General features: G+C 45.1%; 1 protein-coding gene across 1 annotated transcript in view; it reads left to right on the forward strand.

The window, feature by feature from the left end:
• Nucleotides 1-443: 443 nt before the first annotated feature.
• The window catches only part of TENM4 (teneurin transmembrane protein 4), an 873,376-nt gene continuing 852,674 nt past the window's right edge, over nucleotides 444-21,145 (forward strand). The window contains exon 1 of the mRNA XM_078658490.1: nucleotides 444-528. The gene's annotated coding sequence lies outside the window, so the exon portion shown is untranslated. The remainder of the gene's footprint in view (nucleotides 529-21,145) is intronic.

The following is a 21,145-nucleotide window of genomic DNA, read 5'->3' on the forward strand; positions in this document are numbered from 1 at the left end:
GACCTGTCGGGATTTGAACCTGTGACCATGACGTCAAACACAGGGGCCCTACAGTGGGTACATTAGTCCACTGTGCCACCGTGCCCAGCAAGGGGCAATCGTTTTGTGCAGGGTGACTTGGCTTCATTGCTGCACTTGTACAAGTCATGGTGAATTCACACCACACTAGTGCCACATACATGTATCTCTCTAGAATTCAAGGCAGCATTATTATTTTGAGTTTTGTATTGCGCTAGCTAGACCCGAAGGTATAAGAGTGCTTTACATGTTAAGTTTACAAGAGGTACATGGGGAGATTCATAAGAGTGATGGTTGAACAATCCATGGTAGCTGCTATAAAGCAGCTTCTTTGTCATAAGCCAATGTTTCACTAAGCAAGTAGGTTAACTTTAGAACTCGATTGAACAAGTGGTTAATTTACCTTAATTTTCTCTACAGGCACCCCAGAAATACCGTACCCTGGCATCAAAAATCATGGACTTGGCGCTGATTTGATGGCACGCCTCTAGGGCCTTCGCAAGGAAAGAGGTAAAACCTGAGAAGTATATACTTAATTTTAGATGTGAGAATGTGCTGCACATTTCCTGAGTCCACAGGAGTGGATCTGGGCCATACATTGAAAAAGAAATTATTAAATGTGTAAGATTGCCTGCCCAAATGATGTGTGCGCCAGTCTTAGCAGCGATTTTGCATACTTTTTTATTACAGAAACTGCGATAAGGAGTACTCTGTATTTTTGTTACGTGTAATACCTCTTTATATTGCTTTTGTGTATAATATCTCCAGTGCTATTGTGGCGTTGTGCTCACAAAATAACTTTATTGGCGTAATCAACATTAACATTATCATTAATACATTTTGCACCTTTGATAATACAATTTGTAGGCAAGTGCAATAAAAAAAATCCATAGAACACATTAAAAAATACACAGTACCTGAAAGACTGCCCAGAAAGAGATGGATGATGGAAAAAGGAACAGAAAGTGTGAAAATGCGAGAAAGATAAGACCAAACTGTTTTCCAAAAAGCAGATACAGCAGGACAGAGGAAGAATAGATGAAGAAGATCAGCATTTAAAAAACCACAGGTCCAGCATTTAGAATCGGAGGAGGGAGTAAAACGAGATAAAGAAAGAGGAGAAAGATAAAGTCTATGATATAGAAAAAATAAAGACTGAGTGAGAGAGGCAGAGCGAGAGATTTTCAAAGATCTAGACCAGAGTTTGTCCCAAAGAGCAAGTTCCTACTCTCTCCTTTTTGCTAATTTGATGCAATTTTCCTATATTGTAATGTTTTTATACAATGTATATTCTGTATGGTCGAATGTTTCTTTTCATAGCTTTATTTGCCGTTGTTTTTTATAATATTATCCTGTTATAGCATTATTCTCTCATCCCTTCCTTCCTCTCCCTTATCGCTTTAAAATCCCATAAAATGCTTTTGTTTCTCAGTTATGACATTAGCAATGACATTACTTCAGACTTTGTTTTTTGCATCTTCTCTCCTTGCTGATGTCTATTGTTTTATTATCATTTTTACTGTTCAATAAAGCTTTCAAACAGAAAAAATACACAGTACCAAAAATGTCCTTTATGTATGTGACTTTATTGATTAAGATGCTGCTAAGACACTTGCAAATGTCTTTTCCACATGTGCACCTAATGTGCTGCTTTCCATGACATGACCTCTATTTCTTTTTCTTTTCTGTTCCTCCTGAGTGTTGCATATCCATCTTTTCTTTGCTGTGCTCCAGTTTGTTAGTGCAACGTTTTGTCTGTCATAAAAGTGTTGTGCACTGGCTAGGATCCGTTCATGTGACCTTATGGGTACATTCAGTGCCAATCACATGACATCTAAAAGCCTATATTCACCGAAGCAAAGGATGCGTGAGGTGGATTCACTTGAGCAAATGAACTGCACAAAGCATTGGTTCACTGATTTGTGCTTTAATTGGTCATTAATGCCCTGAGTTAAGTTTCAAGTCTTTGCATTGAGATTTCTTCAGCTCTCTGCCTCTTCTCCCACCCGATATTGCAAGTTATTGCCCAGGATCCACTCCAAGCCTTACAGCAACCATTTGATCAGAAACTACCCCTGTGCTGCCGGGCCACTCATCAACAGTGCAAGGATTTTCAGCACTCTAGGCAAACCCTGTTGGAGCGCTCCAAATACAGCATTGTGGTGCCACCACTGGGTGGTGACACGATGCTGCCATAAAGTGGTGGTGGTCCTAAGAGGAGGTATCCACAGAGGTAAGAGACCACCTCTTGCCCTGTAGAAGCGCTGACTCTGGTGCCACTTCAGCTATTGGTCACTTCTTCAGTGTCCCATTTAATCCCTAGTGTTACTGAAAACTCTTCAGTCACATAGTGCTTTGGCCTAATAAAAAAAATTCTCCCTTGCATACTTTGACAAGCTTCAGTATGGTTACTTGTGTTTGCTTGTGGCCTTGCATATTACTGCAGTCCTGGATCCTACCACAACAGTGTGCAATATAATATAACACAAACCGAGAAGCACACATCCATGCAAGAGTCAAAGAATATAACATTTCTCCACAGGAAGTGTATCACTCCAAAAACTCAAAAAGCAGAGTCACAACAATGTCACAGTACAAGAACTAAACATCACAAAAATAGATTTTTTTACTAGCTATTCATTTTGTATGTTTTTATTTTTCTTGCACTTTAAAAGCAGAGACCAGGACACAGCCAACGCGTTTCGTCTCTAAGCATAGGGACTTCTTCAGGACAGGAAATTAAGAGTGCTTCTTGTGAAACTAAACAGTGCTTCAAGTTGTAACTAAGCTGTTCGCCATACTATTACAAACATGTGCCCACATTCGGCAAATATTTGGAAAGTATGTGTCAAACCAGCAGATCCTCATTTTCAACCCAAGACCAGTGTTGCAGTCAAATTGCGAGCTCCTGAACGGCATGCATCGTATAATGAAACTTCTGTTCTCAGCAGCATGCACCAACAATCATTGTGCAATATTGACAAGCAGGCTCCGATTGACGAGCCCCTTAAGCGGCTAGGTCTGGCTGCCCCTCGAGCGTCCAGCTAGATGTCTCTTGAGCAGCCAGGGTGGATGTCTCTAGGAGCAACCTGAATGGATGTCCCTCTAGCGACCCAAGTGGATGCCTCTTGAGTGACCTGGCTTGATGTCACTCGGGTGTTCCAGCTGAATATCCCTCTAGCAACGCAGCTGGATGTCACTCAAGCGACCTGGCAGGATGTACGTCAAGTGACCCAGAAGGATGGCACTTGATCAACCTGGCTGAGGGTCCTTCTAGCTGCACAGCTGGATGTCTCTTGAGTGACAGAGCTGAATGTACGTCAAGTGACCCAGCTGGATGCCTCTCAAGTGGCCTGGCTTGATGTCGCTCGAGTGTTCCATCTGAATATCCCTCTAGCAACGCGGCTGGATGTCCCTCGAGCGACCTGGCTGGAAGTACGTCAAGTGACCCAGAAGGATGGCACTTGAGCGACCCGGCTGAGGGTCCTTCTATTGGCGCAGCTGGATGTCCACCGAGGGACATGGCTGAATGTACGGCGAGCGACCCAGGTGGATTTCAATGGAGTGACCTATCTGGATGACCCTCAAGCAACCCAACCAGATGTCCCTTGAGCAGACCAGCCCAATGTTCCTCGAGCAGCATGGACTGGGTGCAAGCGCGCAACACCCATTGGACTCAAAGGGCTTCAGCCCCCCCCCCCCCGTTGTGAATGGCAGCCTGGGATGAGACAGCTTCCCGGGCACACACACAGCCGCACCCGAGTACTTCACAGGTCTTTAACCCTCCCACGCTGGTGACGGAACCGCTCCGTCACGCCCCTCGGGTGGGCTGTGCTGGTGACGGAACGGTTCCGTCACGGCCCGTTCGCCGCACCTGCCGGAGCTGATTTCGCGCCTGCGCGGCGCGTTCCATTGAGCGGGCGGGAAAGTGACGAAACTGTTCCGTCACAAGCACAGCTCACCTGAGGCGCGTGATGGAGCGGTTCCGTCAACAGCGTCGGAGCGCAGCGCGCCCCCCCCCCCCGCCCCTTAGCACTGTGGCGGAATAGCCGCCGCAGCGAAAGGGTTAAAAGACCATTTGCATGTTAATATGACACGTGCAGGATGTCAGTAAGGAGGTCATTCTTTGTCTACAGAGTAACTGGGAGGGAGAGGTTCCCGTATGGGAAGCCCATGTATGCAGATATGTATTTTTTTATTGAGATCATGAAGTTGACAAGACAATTAAAGCTGTTCTTAGGCCAGACATAAAACAAGTGTATTCATTTTCTGTAGCATTCGTTTACCAGAAGCTTGTGTGTGCAATCACTCCTTAAAACCCAAACAAGCACTGCCAGAGCAATCAGGACAAAGGTCACAAGTAATGGCTTTGCCAATGCGATTTGCCTTTAGTGTTGCTAATGAGATGCAAACAACACCTACAGTGAAGCTGCCCCAAACCAGCAGGGGAGGGGAACAAAACAAGCCTTCGCCATCTTGAATTAATGGTTGCCGGCAGAGGCGCAACTAGAGCCAAATTTCGGGGGGGGCTAAGAAAAATTTTCGGGGGGGGGGGGCGAATCTCATCTTGTGGCTTAAGCGCACCGGTTTATAGTCTCAGCTAGCTCCCACTGGTTAAGATGCACGCGTTTTGTGTTTTCAAGGCGCTTTAATAGAAAGGCAGGCAGAGACCCTGCTTTTACAATCATAACACTCCACCCTGCACGCCTGCTTGTCAGAGTGCGTCACACGCAGTGCGCCGCTCGTGACGTGACCCCGGGGCTCGTGGCCAGCGCGTGATTGTTTGTGAGAGTTTTCACACCTCCGAGTCTTCGATGACAGCCCGGCTGGCAGGGCTCTGAGTGACAGCCCCGAGCAGGAGGCGCGTGTCACTCTGAGGCCTGCGGCCTGCTCTGAACGCGCCATTTTCCCAGGGTCGGACCACGGGCAAGTCTTTTTGATTTGAATCTCTTCACACCTCCAGTGTGCCGCTGCTCTCGGCTTTGAGGCGTCCGGGGCCGGAAACAACTTTGAGTTCTAAAGGATTTGCCAATGTGTGACAACAAGCATAGAAAATGAAACATGAACGACAGGCTTGAAACGATGTGGCAGCTGAAAACCCACTGAAGTGGAAGACAGTCTTTACAAACCACGGGGTTTAACATGCAGTTTGAATCCTCTTTCTCTTGAAAATGTCAATCCGCTGCAGTGCACTATGTTTGGGAGTGAAGAGGCCTCTCTTTTTTCAGGGCCAGTGTCACATCATGCTGGCTACCGAGAGCTGCCTTGCGCTGTACACTCAAATGGCCGCAAGAGGGCACCAGATCGCTACCACGGTGGTTCCTGTAAATGCCTTCAAAGTTTGACGGATCGCTCCGGCAACATGATGCGCTGTACGTCAAACTTAAAAAAACAAAATCTTTAAAAAAACAAAATCCCAAAGAAGGATTTTGTTTTTAAATAAAAAAAAGCAATGCCTTCTCGCCATGGGAGCTTTTTCCCATAGTGTGGGGGTTGTTTCACAGTTTTCATTGTCCCTTACCACCAGGCTGTAGGTGGCGAGCAGTTAAAACGTTCCATTTGGACGCTCACTGCAAACAGCGTGGGCGGACATGTAAACAACGGTGTATCTAGAGCTTGTGGCGCCTGGGGCTACCCTTCAGATTGCCGCCCTCCTGTGGGGGGTGCTGGGGAAAAAGGACGGCAAGCACCTGAAAGAGGTCCGAGAGACACGTAGTATCGCCGCTAATAGTTACCTCGATCATGCAGGCCTGCAGGGGGATCAAATATTCGTAATACAGTACACTGTCCCAGTTTTGTGCACAGACTGGAGTGTGTGCTGCGGCACAGACTGGGACAGTACTCCAAATCCATAATATAATCCTATGGGTTTTGCATGTTTCAGTTACATTCTTTAGGTAACTGGCACCTCCATTCAATGGAAAACAAGGGTGGATTCTGTGGTATGTTGTGGCAGATGCACTCGAAAAACAAGCATTGAAAATGCAACAGGTCTCGCCTTTGATTAAGTTAAAAAGCCATTTGCTTGGCTAATGGTATTGTATAATACAAGCAAATGGCTTTAACTTAATGAAAGGCGAGACCTATTGCATTTTTCCACTCTGCAGCCTATCCCAGTCTTCGGCCTCTTCCACTTCCCAGATTCTTCCTACCCAGAATCTTCACTTGCAACCTCTTCCAGTTCCCAAACACTCCCCCCACCCTCTTCCATGTTCCACTCCTCAGACTCTCCCAGTCCCCAGTCTCTTCTACTCCACAGACTCGTCCTACAAACTCCTCACGCAGACGTCTACATTCAGTGGTTTCTTCTATTCCCCAGACACCTCGACTTTCAGTACTCTCCTCCCCTTCTCCTCTCTCCCGAATCTAAATCCCAACCCTCTTCCATCCTCGGGCTCTTTGCAAGGGAAGCAGACAAAGTCTCCAGTGCCCCCATATTCACATCAGACCGCTTAGTGGCCTTGTCATGAGTATGAAGCACTACTTAACATACGATACTACCTTCCACGTTTTGCGCTGTATGAGGGTAGACGCTTACAAAAAAATCCTTATCTTCGGTTATCTATCTCTCAAGAGGCAGCAGGACCTCGCTCAGCCATCACAAAAACGCGAAGAGTGAGTTCAGGAGCTCTCTCCTGGATCACTTTGCCCCTCAGTGCACTCTGAATAGGTGGAGCTGTTGCGCTTCGAGGAGCCGATCCCCCAGCTCAGCAGCGTGTGCCTTGAAGATGTATAGTGCTTCCTATCTAGTCTAGTCTCTTCTGGTTGTAGGAGTAATTATGAAGTTTATTAAGTCAAATGTCCATAAAACATGAAAAGCAGCATCATTAAAAACATGTAACAATCACATAAACCATCATCCTGACATGCACCATCATTAAAAAGAAACCCCTGGTTACTAATAAACATTAAAAAAAGTGCTTCTCCGCCCTGTCTGGCCCGGCTCTGCTCTGTCCAGTTGGGCTTCCAGGACTGGTACCCGAGCTATTTAAAACTAGCAGGAGAAAGCAACAGTATAGGGTTTTATGGCAGTGAATGATAGAAAGCGAACAATAACAAACTGAAAATTATGAGTGGGTATAATAGACAAACAAGGAAGTATTAAAAATAAAGATGGACCAGATGGAAGGAAAAAGCATGGGTAGAGAAATACAATTGTGAATTAAAAAGAGGACAATGGAGACGTTAGGAGAGCAGAGCAGCAAAAGAAACTGAAATGAGAATGCAATAAAGGAAAAAAGAGAAGGCGCTGCCACAGTAGCATAGCAAGGATGCCCTGGGCCCTGGTGCAAGCAAAGAAAATGGCCCCTTTGAGTGCTGCTGGTGAAGTAAAATACAGCTATTGTCAGGGTTCAATGGCCTCCTTAGGGCTCTGGGCCCCGGTGCCACTGCACTTGCTTCACCTATGGTAGCTATGCCCCTGGGTACTGGGTGCGAGGCTGAGGGTACAGCTAATAATAAAAAGTCTGCACACATCAGTGGTGACTGCAGGAGTCACCTTGGCTGCCTGCCGAGGCACTTTTGGTTCCTGCACAAGGCCCAGCGGGTGCTTGCATGAGTTCTGTTGGGTGCTTGCCTTGTTGCATACCTGTAGGGGACAGTTGTTTGCCTGCAGTGATTTGGTTGGTTGTCTGCAGGAGCTAAGCTGAGTACTTACAGGAGTTCAGTTTTGTGCCTGTAGCTCAGTTAGCTATGGGCAGGACCTCAGTGGGCAGAAGATATGGATTGCACATACTGACTGATCCATTATCACTATTGACACTTTATTTCACGTCAATGCTTTAAAATGTTGGAGTAACTGAGTTGCTTGACAAAGACAGTGGAAGTCAATAGTGAGCTGAGGCACCCTGTCTTCCATGTATTTATTTTGAAAGTGAAAAGAAGGCAGAGCAGCCAATGAGAATTTGACAAGCATCAATATGTGCATAGGTAAATGACGGGGACGCTCATGGATAATTGAATAGAAAACAAGAACTAACAAAGTCAATAGCCTATGTTTTAATCTGTATTTGGAAACATGCATATACAGGCATTAACGAAGACGGGTGAGTGAAGCATTGTGGCATTGTTGGAATATAACACACCATGGGAAATATTTCCAAGGAACATCACTGGAACATCACTTTTTACCACACTCCTGTGCTGCTAAAAGACACAGAAAGCACTTCTATTCCGTGCGCTGTCCTCCATTCCCTAACCTTACCCCCAGAATTACCTGCATTTTATCTTTTCAGACGTGCCACCTCAAAAAACTGTGCATAAACTAGGGAAAACGTACCTGCTGCTGCTTGAATCTTCCAACGACACGCACGCAGCTCAAGGAGAGTTGAAATTAAAAGTATACTCTCACACGACCTGCCCCTCGTTTATGTACTGAGACTGGGAGATAGCCGGTTCATGTGAACAGCTTGTGGTGGCCTGTTGAGGTGTAGGTCACTGGATGCATTCATGCACGTCATCACGTACGTTGGTGCGCACATTGCGTTAAAAACAGGACAGTTTACAAGTCTGCCATAGGCGGGCTCTGCTGCATGATAAACGTTTGCAGGGCCGTCATTGGTAGCGCTTTCGTGTGCTACCAGATTGACGGCCCGGGACCCAAACATGAAGGTGCACTTTGAAAATAAGCTGGTGGTGGTGCGTGCAGTGCAGTAGCATTCACACACATTGGCCCACCACCAAGGCTTAATTATGCTGCGCAATGCACTTTGTTTGGCTGCCAATGATAATTACTCTTGTGTTCATTCTGATACTGCTGAGGCGCCGCCCGGCCACCCCCAAAATAGTGCCGCCTGGGGCAGACCGCCCCCCCCCCCGCTCCCACTAGCTACGCCGGTGCATGTAAAAACCTCTGACGGCCATTACTCTCTTGAGCAGTCGGAGGTGTACGTCGGCGGAGACGGAGATGTCTCTACTGTTGACATACTGAAGATCCGCCCGGCTCTAAATAAGGCAGCGGACGTTCAGTTTGCCGGAGAGGGTGCTCCGTCGATGTTGCGACAGAGTTCCCTATCCACCAAACTTTAAATCAGGCCCTTTATAACTAGGGGAAAGGCAGCACCAGTATGGCAAAATGTCCTTGGGCCTGTGGCTACACAAATCGTCAGTGGCGTAGCTATGGGAGGGGACGAGGGGGTGTTCCGCCCCGGGTGGCACTGTTTTTGGGGGTGGGGGAGGTGAGCAAGTCGTGTCTGTTGACTACCATCACCCCCCTCCCTCCAAGAACAAGTCATCTGTCGGCCGCCACACCCTCCCCTGCACAAGTCATCTGTCGGCCGCCGCCCCCTTCCGCTCTTACCTGCACCAGGCGGCAAACTTAAGGTCCACCCAAGGGGCAGAAGGTCTAGCCAGGCAACTGCAAATCCTTGCACTGATCTGTCCCTCAATCATTTTAGGGAGCAGCATAACTTAGGGATGCTGCTCAGAATCCAATTTGATTCCCAATGTGTGTAGTTTGTTTCTTTCTTTGTATGAGTATTTGCATAGTACGGCCTAACTATACAGTTTTCGAGTTTTGTAGTGGGCGGTGAAAGGGGTAGAATATGAGTTGGGAAAGTTATATTCCGTACTCAGAAAAAGGGTTTGAATTACTCCGTGTTGGAGAAAGTGAGCAGTGGGAACATAACTTATGGGATAATAGCATGGAATGATGTTACCAAAGTGGAGCCGACAGGAGTACACAAGGGTCAGTCAGTCTGTGTTGACATCTCTTAAGTTCATCCACGCTAGCAGCAATTGGGCTGAATATAGCAGCCTTTTCATTAAAAAAGCATTTTTCAACTGGATCTTGCTTGACGTGAAGCACGTCTACACACAAAGTAGTTCATTTCCATTTCAGGAACTGCTATTGCAATGTTTCCTTTTGAAACCAAAAATCTATATGTGCTTTTAGCCAATGTTTTTATTATTATTGGTGAGGGCTCTGTAGCCCTTCTCAAAACAAAACAGTTTTGGGAAAACCCAGCAAAACAAACATTGACAAAGCCAAAAGACTGAGAACCAACGCAGACCTTTTGGCTTTGCCCATGCTTGTTCAGTTTATATTAAGCAGGCTAACTCACTAGTGCACTAACAATCCTTGTGTAGCTCCTTGGACAGGGTTGAAGAGAGAGAATGGATTCTGACAATAGAAGGCTCTGCAGGAAGCATTCTTGCTGGAAGGAGATGCACTCCACCGCCTCGTTGGGTTAGATTGAGCATATGAGTCCATCATCATCGGAAGGGAGATGCTTGAGGCTCCTTGCTCTACATGGTCAGGGCTCCCCTGCAGCTGAAACGCTCATGCCACTATGCTAAGTTCGGACCCTAACAATGCTCATGCGCCTTGCATCAGAGAGGTACCACTTTGCCTCTTGCATGTAACTCAAGCAGCCAGGAGCGGGGCCAGAGGTTGGAAGCGTGGTGACTGGTGACCACTTACCCAACACCAACCAACATGAAGAGATTCTTCAGGGCTTGAAATTGTACAAAAGATTCCCTGGGTGGCTTTTTGAGAACATCTCGATAAATAGTAGGGCACTTTCTCCAAAAGGAATTCTCTGTTTTGAAGTAATATATCACGTTCATCATCCCTTTTGCTGATATGGTGGTTGTTTTCATTTGTAGTAATGGTTTCAGATAAACTGTGACCAACACAAAAGATTATGTAAGTAACCATATGTTGTTCAACCAAGAGGATCTGACAGCTACATTCCTGATTGGTTGCTGACAGCCAATTAAAATGCTTGTGGGTAGCCTGTGCATCCGGGGTATACATCTTGTGGTCCTCGGAGACCCAGCCCACGCCTCCTGGGTACACATGTTGTGTCCCACTGAGGCACAGCCAGACAGAACAATGGTGGTTTTCCGTGTTTGAGCAAAAAGTTCCCAATTTCCTGCACTACGCTTTTATCTAGTCCTCCGACAGAGTGTATTTTGGAACTTTTTCAAGCCCAATCCCTCTCTGAGGACTAACTAAAAAAAGAAGGTATCTTCAATTTAAATTTTTATGTGAAAAGTTTCACCTCCTCTAGACAAGAGGCGTGTTTTGCTGCTATTTCATGAGGTTGGTTTCTTCCAGGTGTCACTGTGGGTGTTTAATTGCTCAGCAAATATTTAAATATAGCTATAATGACTTTAAAAAGTTGCACATATCTTTGCGCTCTCAACAGGATGTGCTAACGTGACATTCCAAAACACCAACAAAACACAGTAGCTAGAATGCTCAGCACACACCCAGCTAATTATGGGTACGTCATGTAGTTGGGCTACTGGTACTTTCCGACAATCGCCCCATTACCAAACTTAACTCAATCAATCAGTAATCTTATAACGCGTGACTACTCACCCGTGAGGGTCTGACAACATTATCTTTCCAATCACACCAATGATTTGTATTTATCAATCAGAAAATTCTAGACTGATGTCCCGATGCCCTAAAGTCTGCAACACCGCGCCTAAGCCATATAATTGGAAAAGCTCTGCTAACTCAACAGCACTCCCACTGTGGCCACACCATCACCCATCTTAGAGAAATTCACTCAGAAATCATGTAAACATACCAAATCCTCATTTGAACAAAATGACCTCATAATTGTCTACCTAGATTGGAATGCATAGAGAACACTTTACTCTGCCCGGGCATTCACCAATTGATCATCCAATCCATAGATAACATGCAAAATTCTAAGGCATACCCACACACATAAGGAACAACAAAGCCCTCTCAAGATTGAACTTAACTTACCTTCACAGCAATTTACAGAAAACAGTTCAAAGCTAAAAAGTGAACACACTCTTTGCTAACTTCACAAAACCAGCAAAAAGCAGACACAAAAGACTGCTGGCCTTCCCGGGTCTGTACGATAGTCCAGCAGGTAACGAATACACTACGATGTTATAACAATGGTAATTAGTATGATACAGCTGCGCAGAATGGAATCTAACTTATTTCGTTTGGGCTTTTACCAATGCTTAGGTGATATCTTCAAAATATATTTACTGCATTACCTCAAGATGCGCCTAAAACATTAATAATAGTCATGATCCATTGTTTAAGGTGAACAGCATTCCATTTATATTTAAGTTACCATATTTCAGACAATTTGCAAACAATTAATGTTATTTAGCAAATTAATTTGGATGAGTGTCCCGTATATATAAAGTTTTGAATACTGGTTTGTTTAATTAAATTGAAAGTGACATGAATGTAACCTCCATGTGACTCTCCTTAAAATTAAGTAGCCTCTACATCTTCTATAGGTTTTCCTAACCCCACAAGGAGTCATTAGCTGTGTTCATCCTGAAAGGCAGCCCCTTATTTACTGTTGACCCTCTCATAGCCTCACAATTCTTCTAGACAAGTTTTGATTTATGGACCACACTCTTTCCACATCCTCCCCATCTCATGGTCTTCCCACTTGGTCCTTACCTGCAGTGCTCACCTTTTTTTGTCGCCCCACTACCACCTGGACAATATTGAAATCCTAAGGCCGGGTCACCTATCATCTTTCTGAAAAGACGTATATGTCGTGGCATCTTTGGCTTAAGGTATAGTGACCGTGTGGCACGGAAGGGAGTCTAAGCCAAGATTGGCCCTTATTAATCTTTGTATTAGTCCTCAGCTGCTTCCTCCACCTGAACCTGGCATCAGACATCTCACCCCAGTTCTCATGATATAACCACAATTAATTGTTTGTAAGAAATGTTCAGTGTAAGCACCTGTGCTTTTTGAGTCACACTTCATGTACCTCAGGAAGTCTTTTTCCAATAATCACTACAAGCCTAATTAGGGGGGCACAGCCGCCAGACAGACAAATGACACAACAATCTAGTCCTAAAACATCACAATTAGAAGGGCAATTAGCATGTACTGAATAATGAGAGGCACCTGCTATGTCCTTTGTCTAATACTCAACAAATTTACCATTTTGGGCATAGGCGTAACTCGCGGTTTTAGGAAGTTACACAATAAGTAGCGCAGTTCACGCAAACAGAAAATAATCAAGCAAGTTAATGTTCCAATTAACTTTTATATATCTTTATTATTCAACCCCCATTGAGTGTTCCAAGCATCCCAAGGTTGGTTCATCATCTCCTTGACAACTAAGGTGGGCTCCAGAGCTGTCACGCGCCTAGAGATTTTTTTTCTTCCTTCTCTAACCTTGCCTCTCAAGAAACTGACAAAAGGATGGGAACAGTGTCATTGGTAATTTGACAACATGTAGCATAAATCCCACAAGGAGAAACAGAAAACACACACCTCAAGGATGCCGAACTGGCGGTACCGCGCCTCCCGCTTATAAGGACTTGGGCCCCCTCCGCTATCGCCATGGCGCATTTTCAGCCCATTTGGAGAGTGTTCTTATTAATGTCTAGAAGGTTCTTCTGAACATAGAGGTCTCCAGCTCTACGGCTTGACAGGAGACAAGAGGCTATTTCCCCGTCGTGTAGACATCTGACAGAGGGCCGGGCCCATCAAGGCATGGAAGACTGGTACTGTGTCGCTTTCAATCTTGCAAAGAGCCGTATGTTCCATTTTGAAGTGTTTTGTTTGTTTACAACATATTTGGCTGGAAGAATCGCAAAGTGGTTTGCCGCGTCCATGTTGTTTATGGTTCCCATTTTCAACTTCTCAATATAGATGGATGCTGTCGCTTTTCTTTATAGAGCGACACAAAGAAATGGGTACAGACCCATTTTAGCTCGTTGGCAGGAGATATCTCTGAATAATACATACGTTAGCCTTGCAGACGCATTGCTTCCTTCCTAAAAAAAAGGTAAATGTTGAAGTTTGAGTCTCATGCGGTGCAGTGAACTGACAAATATTTATCAAAGTAAAAAGACCACTGTGTGGAATGCTTTCTCTCTTGAACTTCAGTAATATAAGAACTTTTAGTTTAACCGCATGCGCGCTAGCGGTTTTCCTGCTGTGCGCTGCGTTTTTTTTAAAAAGTGTTACATGACGAGCTCAGCTCGTCATGAGCGTACGAACATCGTCATTCATGACGAGCTCAGCTCGTCATGAGCGCGGAAGGGGTTAAAAAAACAATGGACACATCCAGGTGCTGGCCCCTCCCTCCTTCGGATATAAACACTTGAAAAGATCACGTGCCTATTGGACTGGTGCACGTGATCTCAGCCCTCTTCTGGCTTTACAATAAAGACAGGACTGGTCTGCAACGAAACACCATAAATCACACTAGGAGCTTTTCTGTGATAATTAGGAAGATGGGGACCCGACCCACTGGAGTTGCAGCGATTTCATTTTAAGGAATTAACTAGTTGTCTGCTTTTATATTTTCACACGTGTTTAAAGTAAGGTTATGCATGCGTTGAATTTTCGGAGTTTCAGGGAAATACTCCCACACAAGCATAGGCTTTCCAAAACTTCATATTTTCCATAACTGCAACAGAAACCTCGAGTGTCACTCATTGGGTGTGAGCCTCACGCATCGGAAATCTGTCTGGCATTCACTAGTCGCAAGGCTCCTGAGATTTTTAACAGCAGCTGTACTTGAAACTCACAATTTCTGCATTTAAAGTATATTTGGATTGCACACCAACAAGTCCCAGACACGCAAAACTTGGGACTTGACGCCACTCAAAATAAAACCATCCTGTGTGTTAAAATTTTATAACCCCAAAAGCGTACCCCTTAAACACCATTGTTACAAATGTATCAATCTTCTTAACCAGAAAAAAGATTGGTGACAGCATTGCAGGGAAGAAAGTAATTTGAAATCATTTACTGTGACACTATGTAAACTGGTATAAGTGTCTAAAGCAGGGCCACTGGTATTATGCAATTCTGGTTCGGCTGCGTTTCTGCATATTTATGGATTTGATGCAATTGCCACAAAATTCATCATATTTTTCATAAATTGCAGATTTTAAGAAACAAAAGTGTTTCTAACTCAAACAGATCAAAAGTTGCTAAATAAGCTGCAACATAAATTGCCATGCAGTGGCAGTCCTTTTGATGCGTGAAGGCAGATCACATTTCAACTGCTGATTGCTTCATTTAGATCTAAAAATCATAAGAATGAGGTGAAACCTTTGCCTATAGATTGTTAGCATTTGTAAAACTAAAAATGATAAACTCGTGAAATAATACTGCTTCAAAATGTGCCAGTTAGGCTGCCTCATTTGCCTTTTGTAGATGCTTTATAAAGTCCACCATGTTGCATAATTTCGTCATCCCCTTCTGAATAATCCTAGTGGCCCTGGCTTTATGTGCAGATGTAGGGGAATGTGTCATTGGGGCATTGCTTAAAATGGACAATGTGTCCCCATAGCATTTGGCTGCTTTGGACAATGGACAAAATTGGAAATGCGTACAAAAATGGAATGTACGCCGGGCAACGTGCTTGAGGCATAATATAAAGTGAGTGGATTATGGTTCAGGCAAAGTAGGCAGCATGGGATTAGGTCATTTTGAAATCTTATCAGTGTGTGCTTGGAGAAGTCTGCAAACTGGACTATATTTGCAGCCCAGTCCCTGTGTAAACTCTGAAAAGAATACAGAACTAATAATGTGTTCTTGGGGCCTTATGCAAGCTGTGAAATATGTGTAGTGTGTTATTTATTTATTTATTTCAATTTATATAGCGCATTATCACCCCAGGGTCTCTAAGCGCTTGTTATAGCATTCATACAGCACTTGCTACCCCTATGTGAGGCACTAAAACAGGTGCCCATTCAGGTAGCACAATATACTATGTGGATATGTGGTTGGAAGAGTATAGTTTTCATTTTAGCCTAAATCAGAATAGTTTTGTCCTCATGCATGAGGAACACCGAGGTGTGGTTATTGTATTATGGTATGCCACTCTTAGCAGGGTGCAGGATAAAGAAGTGTGAGAGAAAGACAAGCAATCAAAAAATAGGTTATTAGTTCATTAAAACCATAAACAACCATAACGAAAGATTATTCAAGAGGATTAACCCCTTCACTGCGGCGGCTATTCCGCCGCAGTGCTAAGGGGCTGGGCGGCCTCGCGGCGCTCCCGTGCTCGTGACGGAACCGCTCCGTCACGAGCCTCGGGTGAGCTGTGCTTGTGACGGAACGGTTCCGTCACGGCCCCGCCCGCCCAATAGAACGATCAGCGCAGGCGCGGAATTCGCGCCACGCAGGCACGGCGAGCGGGCCGTGACGGAACTGTTCCGCCACAAGCACAGCTCACCCGAGGCTTGTGACGGAACGGTTCCGTCACAAGCATACAAGGGGTTAGACTCCCAAGTAAACCAAGTAAAATTTCCACGGGTAAAAAGAGCGCGCATGGTTGCACGCTCCTTCAGATATTTGACAGCAAAGAGCTGGAATGAACTCCCATGTCTCTCCGAGAGGAACAATCACATATAGTCTTCCGCAAGAAATTAAAAACATGGCTGTTTACACAGTTAGACTGAGGCCAACATAAACTGCATACAAATGGTTCTTGAATTTATCAGTTGAAATTGAAATAGCCCGGGGACACACCAGTTGGTGTAACCAGGGGCTTCATAAACCCAAACTAAACTAAACTAAACACACTATTGTATTATGCCTGTTTCGTTTAAACGGAGCAGATAGGAAACAAAATTTACTTTTACATGTGATCACTCCAGATGTTACAAAATTTAGGATAATACAGAAGTGCAGTGGTTTCAAGCAAAGAATAACAAAGTTGACCTAGCTTTGAAACAGACCCTTCCCAACTGAAGGACTGGACTTTTAACAGAACCAGCGGTGCCAGGGAACAACACCTATAACCTTCATGGGATACCTGTTTCGGCGCACAAGTGACAGAGACACGGGACACTTCCTTCGGCGTCAAAGATCAGCGTTTATTTACTGCAGGGAAACAAGAGTCATTAGAAGTACATCGGCATGTAGGTTCTGCGAGTCTGCTTCAAATTGCATATGTGGGTCGCTCTCCTTTATACAAAATGTTGCCATTGCACAACATGCGAACAAAAGGTTACAATCCAGTTCCCACAGTAAACTTCAAAAGGGTCGCTTTCATGTTTTCAGAACCCCGGAACATAATTACAGTAGCAATGCCGGTTCCCAACTGTAAAAGCACATCTTCCCACCATTAGGCACACCCATTTGAGTTGTAAATGACCAGGAAAAGAGACAAAAGCAGCTGCAAGGAAGTCAGACACATGTAGAGAAAAGAGTGTGGGGGTAATATCGGAAGCATGATCGTAGGATCAAAGAGCTAGATCCCATCGCCTGCACGGCTGTCACAATAGACCGGTACGGCCAGATTACCCTCAAGCTGAGCCATCTGCCTTCGCTGTGTCATTCCTCCGGCCATAAAGACGCATGAAAGGAATATGCGTCTTCCGCAAGGCTTGGGAACTAAAAGGTCAGGAGGCGAACAGTTGCCTGCTCGCTGACTACGTGAGGGCAAGAAACAAAATGGATGCCGTATCTAAAATGGAACCCGAGGGTTCAGATGAAGAACACGTAAATTAGGCGAACCCTATCAGGTAGTGTAGCGAAAACGCGTACACTTATCGAACTTGCCATTTACGGTTCGTAGATACCAAACTCGTCCATATTCGGTAATGCCCAGAACGTTGTAATAATTTTTACGGAACCTCAGACGCTCCTTTTGCCCTCATGTAGGCAAGCACTAGTCGGAATCATAATCGATTTCGATATTCATCAGATCATTTAGATGTTGCTGATACATTATTCTATCCATTAATGCCTCTTTGGTGACAACTGGCTGTCTTATACACGTTGTAGCACAAAGGCCACATAAGGCAGGACCACACTGCACACAAAGACAACATGTGAACAGAAACGTCACAACAACCCCTATAATCATCAGAATCTTCCAACCCCAAGTCGACATCAGGCCCCAAAACCATCCTAGAAGCGTCCAATTTCCTTCGTCCACGTGTATGGACTCAGAGATTTTGTGCAACTTAGAGATGGCTTGATAAACCGTTGGAGCGTTATCAGGTATGAATATGCAGCAGCTCGAATGGATGACCTTACACACACCACCTCTATCTGCTAGAACAACGTCTAGAACCATACTGTTCTGTAACATCATCAGTCTATCCGCCTGAAGCTCGGCTGTCAAATTACCAAGGGCACTTGCAGTTATGTTGGCAGTTGATTCTACTACACGAGTTAACTGCCTCAGGTTCCTGCTATTGACCATAGGGCCCCAAAACGGTAGGAAACCCTTAAAGAAGTCTCCTGCTTCTTGACCGGCAGTATCTTCTTTGTTAACAACACCTCTCACAACTCTAGTTCTGTGATAATCTGAGGCAACAGTGAAAGTCGGAGGCAAAAGATTCGCAATATAGCAGGTACCCGAGAAGTCATGAGGTAACCATGTATAGGCTCGATCGTAACATACAAAATAGGTACCCTTGGCAGTTAGGAAGACTGGGGATGAGAGCGTCGGTAAGACATACGTCTCAGTACAAGCACTCTCCCCAAACTGAGCTCTCGGATTTCGACCAAGACCTTTCAGGCAGAAGTGACCAAGGTGAGGTACTATCCATATCGGTGATGAGCTTTTAATCTGTCTATCACCCACTGATATACTATACTCAGTCTCACTTAGTTCCTTGTATGCTCGCACCTCCTCCTCTGGGATAAGCGATGCGTCAAAAATATCTCTATCTAAATCAGCAATAGCTATCGCCAGAGTCTTGTGGTACGGGCCAGGACCAAAGTTTGCTGAGCGTGGTTCTCGATGGGGGTAGGAATCTAGTGCGCTGCGGAACATAGTTTGGAATGCTCGAGCTGACCCTTGGGAACTATAAGGCAGCACCAAGTACGGAATACCCTTATCTATGGTATGTGGCATTAACCCACACACCCAACAATTGGTAGTATTTACCACTAATTGATGCTGATGCAAAAGTTGAATAAAGGAGTTGTTTCTAAATTCCGCACGTCTAGCTTGTTCGTGTTGAGGCAGACGATGAAAGGAATGTGGAGAGATAGTTGAAACGAAATTTAGATCATGAGATGGAGGAGTAGGTATAGTAGAAGGCAGTAATAATTGGGACCCAAAATATACTCCCCCCACCAGCAACATAGATACAGTCAGGAACAGTATGAAAACCTGTAGCAAAAACCATTTTGTACGAAACATCTTATCTAATGCAGATCTTTGCGCCGACATTTTCTCTCTTTTCGACAGCTCAGACAATGACGATTCCATCCTCTAACGACCGTCCGCGACGTTCTTGACGCACTTCGTTCTGAGTAGCGATTATCAATTCCCAGGAGTTCCCAGAAATTGACAAAAGAAACCGACCTAGTGTCGATAGCTGCTAAACAGAAGGAAGTACCCGCACGGCCCTACGGCCAACCTGGATGATAGGTTCTAGCTAAATTGAACATTCAATTTATTACAACATTCTTGGCTGTACGAAAAGGAAAAAGGTACACAATATACAATGTCCACTATGTTCAGGGCAAGTGTGAAACCTAAAAACAAAAACCTTTTTATTAGTTTCTTGTACGTGGACGAAGAAAGTATCGGCTGCTCCCAGGGCGAGTCTGATCTTCAAATAGTGGACTGGATGGCAAATGAGTGTCCGATTGTTCAGATGATTGTTCAGCACTCGAATTCTCCAGGGTTGACGGAAAGGAAAATGTTTGAGGGGAATCAACAAGGGTGTCAGATACAAGCTTCGCTTCGCTGAATGGGACAAAACGTTGTGGAGCGTCGGTTTCAGATGAAGAAAAACCTCTTCTCATCCAAGTGTCCGACGGCAAAGGAAGCGGGACCTTTTTGGTGTGGGTAGCATGTACCCAGTGCTTCCGTCCCTCCAGCCGAACTGCTGTCCTCGTTGCTAGTTGCACCTGGTAAGGTCCCACGAACCTCGGCTCAAGGTTCCGTTTTCGGCTGAAGTTGCGGACAAGGATCCAGTCCCCGGGTTGGAGCCGATGACCAGGACCCTCTGTTTGTGACGGCAGAGCCTCAAAGACCTGTTGATGAATCAAACTCAATTTAGCAGTCAGATCATGAAGATAATCAATCAACATTGGATATTCAATTCTATCAAATTCTTTAGGCCTTGGGACTCCCCATATATTGGCAGGACGGCCGAACACAATCTCATATGGGCTAAGCCCTACTTGTGAGTGTACAGTTGCCCTGGTTGATAGGAGAGCTAGAGGCAAAGCGTCGGGCCATGATAAACCAGTTGTCGCCTGAATTTTAGCCAATTTTAGTTTTAGGGTGCCATTGTATCCTTCCACCAAGCCCGCTGATTGTGGATGATTGGCACTATGAAATTTTTGATTTATACCGAGGCCACGACACACACTCTTCATCACACTTCCCACGAACTCACTTCCGTTGTCCGACCATACAACTCGAGGCATTCCATACCGGGGAAAATACTCCTTGAGCAAAATTTTTGCCGTGGATAAGGCAGTATTATCCTTAAGGGGGTAAGCCTCAATCCATCTGGAGAATGCACATACCACAACCAACACATATTTCAAGTTGTTGCATCTCTCCATGTGGATGAAGTCCAACTGGATAACTTCGAAAGGGCATGTAGGAGGGGCAAAATGGCCAGGTGGAGTGGGAGTGCCCTTACCGGGATTGTGCATCAAACACACCATACAATTCTTAACCATTCTTCCATACATGAGACAACAACTTGCACATGCCTTTTGTGCTTATGTGTGCTGTACCATGGGCCATTGTAACAACAGCGAGCACATATGCATCTGGTAACATCCATCTCTGTTTCTCTGACAAATCAACCCAACATCCGTTCTCATCCAGCCTTCCCGTGCTCTCTTTCCATTTAGTCTTTTCCGTCTCAGTGGCTTCATTCTGTATTCCCTTCACACTCTCAGTCGTGTCTTCGCACATACTAGTCTCCGTTGGCCATCTCACTGAACTCGTAACATACATTCGATTAGTCAAATCTTTAGCTGTCTCTTTAGCCGTTTCATCCGCAAACGCATTACCACGACCCACATCATCCGTCACTTTCCGATGCGCACTACATTTGATTACGGCCACCTGTTTAGGCAATGTGAGTGCATCTAGAAGGTCATTCACGAGCTGTCCATGCTGAATCTTCGTGCCATGCGACGTAAGGAATCCTCTTTCTTTCCACAATCGCCCAAAACTATGGGCCACACCAAAAGCATACTGGCTAT

Source organism: Lissotriton helveticus, chromosome 8 (genome assembly GCF_964261635.1).
Source record: "Lissotriton helveticus chromosome 8, aLisHel1.1, whole genome shotgun sequence".
In the NCBI taxonomy this organism is placed as follows: Eukaryota; Metazoa; Chordata; class Amphibia; order Caudata; family Salamandridae; genus Lissotriton; species Lissotriton helveticus.